This window comes from Vicia villosa, linkage group LG1 (assembly GCF_029867415.1).
Source record: "Vicia villosa cultivar HV-30 ecotype Madison, WI linkage group LG1, Vvil1.0, whole genome shotgun sequence".
NCBI classification, from domain to species: domain Eukaryota; kingdom Viridiplantae; phylum Streptophyta; class Magnoliopsida; order Fabales; family Fabaceae; genus Vicia; species Vicia villosa.
In genome coordinates, this window is record NC_081180.1 from 161992788 (window position 1) to 162004273 (window position 11486).

The following is an 11486-nucleotide window of genomic DNA, read 5'->3' on the forward strand; positions in this document are numbered from 1 at the left end:
AAAATCAATTGGTTTCTGAACGAGGATGAAGTGTCTGACTTAGATTTCATTTTAGAAAGCACCCTCAAACATTTAATGATTGTGGTTTATCACCTAAAAGGTGGCCATATTGAAACTCTCTAGATATTATCGCAAGGACTTAATATGTCCATGTTGTGCGTTGAATAGTCTTGTGGTGTACACATTGTGGTGTTTTCTTGCAGAAAATTTTTAGATTAGCTTTATTGAGAGGTCTTGGTAACTAGTAATGGAGAACTTCATAGGCTCATATACTAGTGAAGCGTCGCCTCCTTCAGTGTCAAAGAAAGAAGCTTGTATTTGAAAGAGTATGGTGTACCTAGTATCGCTATTGGGGTATTGATGGAAGAAACGTGCTCCCACATGTCACTTTTTCCATCAAAGGTCACCAAGGAGGGCAACTTAAAGTAATCAAGGACACATCCCAATTCTAGGTGGAGAGATACTGAGGATCCAAGATCTTTATACCCACTTATTTGTTGCTTTCTAGAAGTTGTTGAAGGTTCAGAACGTTTTTTGACAAGGTTTAAATTATGTCGATGTAACTCTTCTAAAGTAGTCTGCATCTTTGTTATGTCATTTCAATCACTGTAGTTATTATTGGTTGGTCGCCTGAAGTTGAACTTGAACGCCAGATCCGATGTGTGATCCATTTGCTTAGAAAACATGGATAATGAAGTGTCTAAGTAACATCGGTCAAAGGAAAAATAAATCTTATATTACTCCCATGTTCCTAATCATGGAGTAGTTGAAATCACCTCTCGACTTTCTAGCACAGTCCCAAAACATCATCGGTAAATACCTCAAATCATAATTAAGGGGGGGCGAATATGATATTCCCACATATACTCGATACACAAAACTTCTCACCTTCTTACATGAGTTAGCTCTAAACCCTACAACAAACCCTAAAAATCTCTGAGTGTCCTTAATCACCAAGGGTTCTCATATATTGTACTTTTAGCAAGTACAAAACTTGTGACATTTGTATTTATAATTACAAAGTACGAAATCAACATATAATCATACAACGAAACAATGTGCAATATAACAATTGTATTTGACTACACTCTCAATAAAGGACACCAAATCACTCATCTAGGGACTCTAAGCAAATTGGCACCAATACAACCAACTACAACCTTATCAAATAAAATTGTATGCATTTGATTGCATCTCCAAAAAGGAGATTCATCAACTTAAAAGGGAGAAACATAGAGCTCAAACCATCACCTAATTATATCAATTAATGGTTTGTGAGGGCAATTATTCTGAACTAACCCTTTCATGTACCTTGAATATTATATTAACTTGAGTGTTAGAGGATTCGAAGGATTTGAAGTGAAACTTTTTCCATTGGTTTGAATCTCAATTCTAGATTGAAAGATATATATTCTTAAAAGTCAAATAAATAAAAATAGCATATGTTCTCCATAAATATGTTATGGGGTATAAACAAACGTAAAATATTAGTGGGACTCAATAGTAAAGTTTACTTATTAAATTAATGAGACTCGTTGTATCTCTCTCTTATAAATAGATCTAAAAGTAAAGTCAAACTCAAAACAAACTTACTATATATGGTGTTTATGCATTAGAGCATGATGTAACGCAATCATTGTGAAGTTTTGGCCACCCTTAGTTCAACTTCTAGCAACAATTGAAGTGGTAGTAGCTGTGAGTGTTAACACATTCCAATAATTATTACAAGGAGGGTCTCACAAGTCCAACTCAAATTCTGTCCTCTTATAATAATAAAAGTAGATTTTGGATTTGAAGTAGGTTCTTAATTCTTATCAAAGCGTTTAATTTTTTTTCACTCAAAAGAAAAAGTTTACCCTAAGTTAATGTTTTTTAAGAAAAGTATGTCGACAAAACAAAACTATTAGATAAGTTTCAAAGCCTAAAAAATGTATTTTATGTAATGGATACACGTGTAGTAGTTGTGTGAAAACAACACTATTGTTTCTTGTTTTACCAAATTCATGTTTGTACATTTCAATTACCTAAATGTGGTGGGAAAAAGAGTTAGGTTACCAAATAAAAACATTTGAAAAATCAACTGCGTGAAACAGTTGTAATGAAGCAGGTTGACTAGTGATGAATTGGCAATCATAAAATTGTGTTGTTGCTGTCCATAGTTAGATTACTATTTTGGATTCATTTTTTAAAGTCAAAATATACATCACATGAGTGTGTGAAAATGCAGGATTACTCTGACCACAAAATCCCAATTTTGTGTGCATAGATGAAGTGATGTGAGTTTGGCGGTGGTATAAGGCATAAGCATCATGTCCAATGACAACAATGTAGATTTCTATTGTGGATCATATTTTATTTGCCTTTTCTTCATTTTGAAAATAATGAAAAAGACAAAACTATGAGTTTGCCTTGGTTGTGTCTTTTGTATCAACATATTTTTGTATATATATTTAACAAAAATTATTAAACAAAGTCAAATTTACAACTAATTCATGAGGTAAATAAGTATCTCACAAAAATAATGAGTTTAAAGACTATGAAATGATAGATAGTTTAAAATTATTTTTATAAAGATTATATTTTTCTATTTTTTATAAAATATTAAAATTTTGTTTTTATATGTAATAATAAAAGTACATATAATTTTACTATCTTATATAGTATTCTAACTCATTTGTTACTCGAGGCCCATCAAAAATTAATTAAAGCGATTGTGTATGATTAGCATGATCTTTTAACTGTAAGTGAAATTTTGGCCTTCAGTCTCAAGATGCCTTATGATTTGTTGGAACATTTGATCCAACACAACATACGACAGACATATATTCATGAATTGAAACAATGTTGGACAGTAATTGAACACACATGATTGTTAACCTAATTCGGTGTCCAACAACACCTACTCTGGGGGCTATCAAGCCAGGAAGAAAATCCACTATTAGCAGTATCAATTAGAAACAAAAGAACCTCCGGTTTACAAATTCTCACTTAATCCCTACCCAGTGCAACTTCTACCTGAGAACTTCCTAGATAAGACAAACCCCTCTCTTTTCCGATCATTGCAATGATGTCTCACAATAACAACACACGTTACTGGTATTGACGGTCCTTGACCACAATTGTCAATTACAAACAATACACGATTAAGACTCTCTTAATCTACAAATACTTTATCTTTCTTAAAAGCTTTGATCAAGAACAATAGCTTGAATGACAAACAACACACTTAGATAATTGTATCAATGATACCTAAGAGACACACATACATTTAACACTTAGCAGCTTATGAATGCTGACAAAACTTACAACTCCATAAACAGTCCTACTCTTCAATCAACATGATATTAGAGAGGCTCACAATAAAAGTACAAACCTTAACCTAATCGCGTAAGTTCTGCTCTTCAAAAGGTTTGTAGCTTTCTATTTATAGCACACATCTGGTAAGGACTTGGGATTCAAAATGTAGTAGGAAGACTACTAGAGATCTACGAAATATTCTCCAAGAAAATAGATCTTCAATCATTAGTTTCCTAAATATTCTTCAAATTTAGAAACCAATCAAATCTCTTTAAAGAGATAAAATCTTTTATCCTTAGGTTAAGCGTTATATTGAATTGCATAATGTTTTCCAAATATTCTGCATCTGTAACAACTTAAACAGAATCCAAAAGTCCAACTTAACACTTAGTCACGATGTCGGATGATCTTTGCATAGGACATCTTGTTTGACATGTTACACCAGATGTAGTTGATAGAACGTCTTGTTCAACATATATGTTTTGCAATGTTGAAACATTGTATCTAACATGTTGCTGTTTAATTTTTTATTAAAATTAATTTCAATCATATAAACTAAGAATCTACAGTAAGTGACAATCACGCTTGATTGTCGATCCTACGCTAGAATGCCCTCAATCAGTCATAAACATGTTATCTTTCATATCTTTAATCCTGAAACTCCTTCTGTATTAGTTTTAAACCAACATGATCAACATGAATCATCAACTACCTCAGTTCGACCTTGGTATACTAGTCAAATTTCTATTCAAGGCCAACTTTATTGGATATGGGTTACAACCTAGCCCACTCTCGATGACCTGACCAAACAATTCAGACATGTACACGACCCCTAAAGTATGAGCCGCATAAAGGTGAAATGTTTTCCTGATACATACCGAGAGACTGGACATATACATTATTTATTTGAACTTGTTTAGGTAACCACACCACCATTGTTGAGACCCTTATGATTTGTAATCGCGAAACTTTTAATTAAGGCATATGTGTTCTGTTTTTATCCTTTTTATTTGTGCTTTGCTTATGGCGATCATGAATTTTCGTGCGTACGTTTTTATCAGTTATAGGCGCATAAGTTCCCATGCCTCGTAGGGAATCATCTTAGGCTTAAGGTTTCCCGTATGGTTCCAGCAATTACCATGTAGGTAGTTACACGTAGGCGTACGTTCCCCGTAGGATTCAAGTAAATACCCCATATAGAGTCTCCCATAGTTGCAAGGTTCATCTTCCAATAGACGCAGGGTTCCTCGTAGGGTTATAACATTCTTGTTCGAGTGTGCGGATCCTTTGTCAAGCATTGTACCTTGTATACAACACATAACTAACTAAAACACTAAGTGCGCCTAATTAAAAACTTTATCCTTACATGGGAAAAGGTTCCACCCTACATGTTGTTCTTTATTGATCAAAATAAAGTTACATGTTGTCTAGCCTCGAAGGATATGTTCGACTATAATAGTGTCTTAAGATCACAAAATTCCATGTTCTGGGAACATCTCCACCATATAAACTTTCTAACTTGTAAGCTCCCCAGGAAAGTTTCTTCCATACTTGGAAATGAACCCACCCAATTAGGGAACAACCTTCCCTTCCTGGTCGGAACCACTACTTTCTTCAATTCTACATTGTTTCTCTCCATTGTTCATTTTCACCTTGGAATGTCGCATTGCCACTATCTACTTTGGTTTTAATTCCTGAATCTGAGCCATTTCTCTAACTTCCTTATTAGGCCAGAGGAACTTCTTATTTTAGCATGGTTGCCTTCATCATCAAAGTATTCGCATTCCATGTGGTTGTGTTAATTTTAATCGGGAGCATTGCATTTGAACCAGATACCATTTTGAAGGGGTTTCCTTGGTTGATTAGTATGGAGTTGTTAATATGACCGCAATACTTGTAATACTCAATGATGTCATCCACAGTTATGTTATCAAATAGACAGGATGTTACGTGTAATAATTTAAATTTTGTTTCAGCTTGAAATGAGACATATACTACCTCATGAAAATGTTAGGCCCATAATCCCCTTACCTCCTCCTGCTTCTTTCTCACCCCTCGAAGAGTATGATTTTGTTGGTTGATTCCACCTGACCATTCTCCTTGAGGTGCCCGTCTGAAATGAATTTCCTTTGAATTCCTAGCTATTGACAGAAATTGGCCAAATATGAGCTGGAAAATTGTGTTTGTTGTTGGAGACGATGGTCTTTTATAAGTCGAACTTATGTTGAACTCGTTCCGCAATTATTGCGCTATTGCATCTGCCTATACCCATTTGGGGAACTAGTCCATCCTTACTAGTAGAAATTTAAGTTTGCATGGGGCCAGCGGGAACGGTCCTAAGATATGCACTCCCCATTAATAGAAGGTGCAATATGAAGTGACGTAATGAAGTATCTTAGTGGGGTGTGTGTGAAGTTTTAGAATCTTTGACATTTGTCACATTGATTTAAGAATTCAGTATTATCTTTCAACATGTTTGGCCAATAGTACTTACCCCTTATAAATTTTCTTTCCAAAGCTCTCCCAACTACGTGGCTTCCACATACGCCTTCACGAACTTCACTGAAAATTAGGTCTACCTCCTCTTCTTCTAAACATCTCAACAAGGTGTAGCTCGATCATTTTTTTTAGAAGTTAACGATCATGACGTACTAGGCAGGGAGACTTTTGATCGTCCTTGCTTCTGACTTATTAGCGGGAAGGTGTTTGCTCGTCAGATACTAGATGATGGGTGTCATCCACCCTTAGTACTTATCAAGCTCTATCATTTTAACATCCTTGGTTTTTATACTAAGGTTTGTCATAGTTTCTAGTATAATTGTCTTGTTAAAACCTTAACTTTTAGTGTTTGAGAGCTTTGACACCTGGTCAGCTCTAACATTATCTTCTTAAAGAACATGTAATATTTCAAAAAAATTCAAGTCTGTATCCATCTCATGAACCTACTGTAAATATTTCAATAATTTGGACTCCTTTTTCTAGTATACGCCTTTAACTTGATTAGTGGTAAGCCGGGAGTCACTTTTCACATGGAGGCTAGTCTCCCCCATTTCTTTCGCCAACTTTATCAGTGCAATTAGAGCCTGGTCCTTTACTTGATAACTATTGGACTGGAACCCGAAGCATTAGGATTGTTTGGTAAGTATATGATGTGGTCCTTTTAGAAATACTTCTTCCTCACTTCCCTTTAAACTCGAGGATCCATATACTGAAAAAATGAAATGTGGGAGGCTTCCTTTTCCATTGGTGAGGTGAATTCCACCACAAAATCGGCTAGGGCTTAAGAATTTATTTTGCTTATTTATACAAAAAATGTCATATTGAATGAGCCTGAAGACCCGTGATACCATCCTACACTCCAAGTCTAGCTTATTCAATACATGACGGATAGGATAGTCGTATTTTACGATGACGTGAAACCCTTACAAGTAAGGCTATAATTTCATGGTTGTGATAAAGATCATTAAGATGGGTTGTTCTATCTTATAACAATGTAGTTCAACTCCCTTAAGGACCTTGATAATAAAGTAAACAGACTTCTCTCCTCCGTCTTCTTCTTAAACCAGGAGTGGACTTATTTCACTATTAGTGGCTGATATGTAAAATAGAGGGGAATACCCTTCTTTAGGCGAGTCAACTCAACCACTAGGAAATTATTTAGATCCTGAAATGATTTTTTGCATTCCTCTGTCCACTGGAATCTCTTCAAATTTCTTAATGTTGTAGAGAAATGAATAGACTTATCACCCAAAACTAACATGAATCTGTATAATGCATTGATCTTGTTGGTTAACTGTTTAACCTATTTTAGGGAAGTCAAACTCCTCATATTGATGATTGCATAACATTCATCGAGGTTTTCCTCGATTCCTCTTGTGGTTAGCACGAACCCTAAGAACTTCTTGGCTTAAACTCTAAAAGAGCACATGTTATCATTCATACGCATTTTGTATCTTCTTACATATAATAGAGTTTCTCTTAGTTCATCTTTGTGTTTTCCTTCATCTAGAGTCTTGACCACCATGTCATTATTATAAACTTATAGGTTTCGATAAATCTGCTTAGAGAAAATGGTGTCCATCAGCCTATGATAGGCCGCCTTGGTGCTCTTCTAATCTAATGGCGCGAACTTATAATAGAAGTTGTTGTGGTTAGTATTATGTGAGGTTTTAGATTGTAACCTAAGTATAAATACATGAAGCTCAAAACCCATAAACTCGGGGCCCTATCTATCAGCATGTTGATGCTTGACAACGGGTATGGGTCCTTGGAGCATACTAGATTAAGGTCGGTGAAATCTAAGCATATTCATCATTTTCCTGATGTCTTCTTCACCACCACTATTTTAGCCAATCAAGTTAGATATTTGTATAAATCCTGTCTCCTTCAAGTTCTTCACTTCCTCGAAAATAATTTATCTCTTGTCTTATCCTTTTGTATGCTTCCTCTAAGTGACAGGCTTAAACCCGAGTTTAATTGCGAGATGATGGCACATATATTAGAGTCTATTTCGACCATATCATATGGTGTCCATGCGAATAGGTCTACATTTATCTGAAGCATATGAATTATATATATATATATATATATATATATATATATATATATATATATATCTTCTTTCTTGGTTAATGATGTCACTATCAAAGTAGTCTGATTATTCTAAGGACTTATTTGTACCATTTTCAACTCCTTCGTTGGTGTCAACCTGTCTTTCAAGGAGTAAAGCCTTAGGGTCTTAATCAACATATTTGACCCTATGAGCAATTTGTGATGGGATTACATCACTTCTTTTTTAAGCCTTAAGTTATCTCGATAACATTTTCTAGGGAGTAAATATTTTTATAAGACATACAGAAAGATCATACATGTACATTATTTATTTAACTTGTTTGGGTAACCTCACCACCATTGTTGTGCCCTTTGATATGTAATCACCAAACTTTTAGTTAAGGCATATGTGTTCTGTTTTTACCCTGTTGTGTGTGCTTTGCTTAAGTCAATTATGAGTTTTTTGTGTACATTTTAATTAGTTATAGTACTTAGTGTCTCATGCCCCGTAGGGAGTCGCTCGTAGGCTTATGATTTCCCATAGAATATTAGCAAAAACCCTGTAGAAAATCGCCCGTAGACGCATTGTTTCTCATAGGGTTCCAACAAATACCCCTTGGGGAGTCGCTTGTAAGCACAAGGTTTTCCATAGAGTTCCAATAAATACCGCGTAGGGATTGCCCGTAGGTACAAGATTTTGTCGTAGAGTTCCAATAAATGCCTTGTACGGGATCACCAGTAGGTGCAAGGTTCCTAGTAAGATTCCAGAAAATACCCCATGGAGAGTTTCTCATACGCGCAAGGTTCCCGTGGGGTTCTAGCACTTTTGTTCGAGGAGTGTGTTGATTCTTTATCAAATACTTATGACACCTCATTAAAAATCTTTATCCTGGTATACAATGTAACATCCTGATTTTATTAGTTATTTTATTAGTTATGTTATTTTGGGTGTTTTGATAATTATTTATTTTAAATAATTATTATGTGGTATAGTGATTATTTAATTATATAATTATGTGTGTGTTTGTGTAATTTGGGTTAATTAAGTTATTTGGGAGATATAATTAACTGGGCCTAAATAGAATATGAGATTGGTTTGTGGGTTAAGCCCAGTAAGAAAAGAGATAGTAAGAGTAGAGATTAGAATTTTAGAGTCATAACTCATTTGGGGGAAAAAGAAATAAGAGAAAGAAGAGAAAGAAGAAAAGAGGCTAAGAGAAGAACAAAGAGGAGAGGATTGTAGATTTCATCAAGACGGTGGATTAAATCAAGAGGTAAGGGTTAGAATCCAAGTTCTTATAGGTTTATATGATTGGGTAATGTTGCGTATGCTTTCTACTCTTCAATTTCATGAATTTAGAAAAATGTTAGGGTTTATGTGAAATCAATTGGATTTTGTGATTTGTTCATGTTCAATGTGTTATATGGATGACCCATGGTTAGAAACATGTTTAGGAACCTTATATGTGTGCTTAATTGCTGTCAATTGATGTATAAATTGTATGAGGGTTAATGGTTGTTGTATGAGGTGAATGGGGAAGGAAAATGGTGATTTTTGGGTTTTTAAGCAACATAGTTCGACCTATAGAATAGGCAGGGTCGACCTGAGCAAATCCGCAGCTTATCCAATTTTTCTTGACAGATTTTGTAAAGACCATAACTTTTTAATCGTAAGTCCAAATTGAGTGCCGTTTGAAGCGTTGGAAAGCTAACAAAATGAATTATATTATGATAGAATAAAATTTGTAATTTGATGTATAATTATAGTTTCCATGTATTTATGAAAGTTAGACATTTTGTTGATGTGTTAACGATTTCCCGTTTTAATGATGAGCTTGATGTGAACGAAACGCTCTTTGTGATGAAAATGAATTGATTGGAAATAGGTGATCTAATTATTATGTGGTTGTGTAAATGACATGTAATTGTATATGTGTATGTCATGGATTAATGTTAATTGGGAATAACATGCATTGATATCGTGTACTATGTGCTAGTTATGATATATGGAATTGATGAATGCTATTTGAATGCATTGTTGATGTTGTTAACATGATGAATGTATTATGTACAATTGGTGGATGATTCAATATGTTGAATTTTGGTGATATGCTTGGATGTTAAGATTATATGGATAATTCTTATTTGCATATGTTTTGATAATTGTATGTATACATGATGCTTAGATTTAGCAAATGTATATGTTGTTTTGGAGGATTGTTGAGAATGACATTGATTGGCTTGTATGCTATATGTTATTGTGATTGATAAATGCTATGTGAATGCTTTATTTATGAGGTGTGCATGTTATGCAACGTTTGGTGGATAATTCGAATTGGGCGAATTATTGTGGTATGCGGTATGTTAAGATTGTGTGATAATCTTAATTGCATATATTGTGAGTCTTGTTGCACATGCATACATGGTGGCTTTAAAACATAAGCGGTGAAACTATGGGTTCACATGGTTAACCTTAATCCTTGATTGGAAATAGAGGTGGTGAAACTTTGGGTTCACATGTTGGCTTAGATTCTAGATGTAGAATCGGAAGCGAAGAAATTTTGGGTTCACATGGTTGACCTTGATCCTTGATCGGAAATAGAAGTGGTGAAACTTTGGGTTCACAATTGTGGCTTTGGTCTTGTCCGGATCGGAAGCGTGGCTTGGATTCTAGATATAGAATCGGAAAGCGGTGAAACTTTGGGTTCACATGGTACCACATGCATTGAGTCACATTCATTACATTTGAGTCACATTGTGTGCTATGTGATTATTGTTGTATCAATGTGATTGCTTTGTGTGACAATTGATATATGGTGTATGAATGTATGTTTGAGAAGAATGATGAATTATGAAATGTATTCTCGTTGTGTTTTGCATTTCCCATTATTATGTTTATCTATAATAATTTGAATTCTCACCCTTCTGGTTGAATGTTACCCTTTGTTGGTAACATGCAGGTTCCGACGAGTAGTGAGCTTATCCGAGGATTTAGCCGAGGAGCTTTCGTTTACCTTTTGATTAGGTAGAGAGTCAAATGCTCTGGTCATGTAACACTTGGGAGGGTCTTTTGAACTCATGTTTTGGACTATTTGAATATGTTGTTAAAGGCTATGTTGCCTAGTTTTTGATTTGATTTAGCATAATTGAATATGTTATTTGAGATTGGTAGATGAATATAGTATGGGATATATTCATTGAAATTGTTGAGTTCTACCAATTCTTCCGCGTGCGATATGCATAATTTATGAAAGCATGAAGTTTCAAATTGTGTTATGAAATGATCAGGTGCATGTTTGTGTGATTGTTCTAGGTTTTCGTTTTAATGAAAATAACATATGGTGCCCTTTTTATTTTATGCATGCTTACTCTGTGAATATTTGTTATATTTGGGGTTTAGAAAAGGGGTGTTACATACAACACATATACTATCTAACAATAACAAATCAATTGGATGCACTTCCAAATTTGCCTTTTCCACTCAAATTTTTTACAATTGCAAAAGGGCAAATATGTATTTGACAAATGGCCAAAATAGTACACTTCTCTATCAATCATATGTGGACACATGGCAAGCTAAAATTGCACCATTTCAAATTCAAATGACAATATTACATTACATACACTCATTCTCTCTC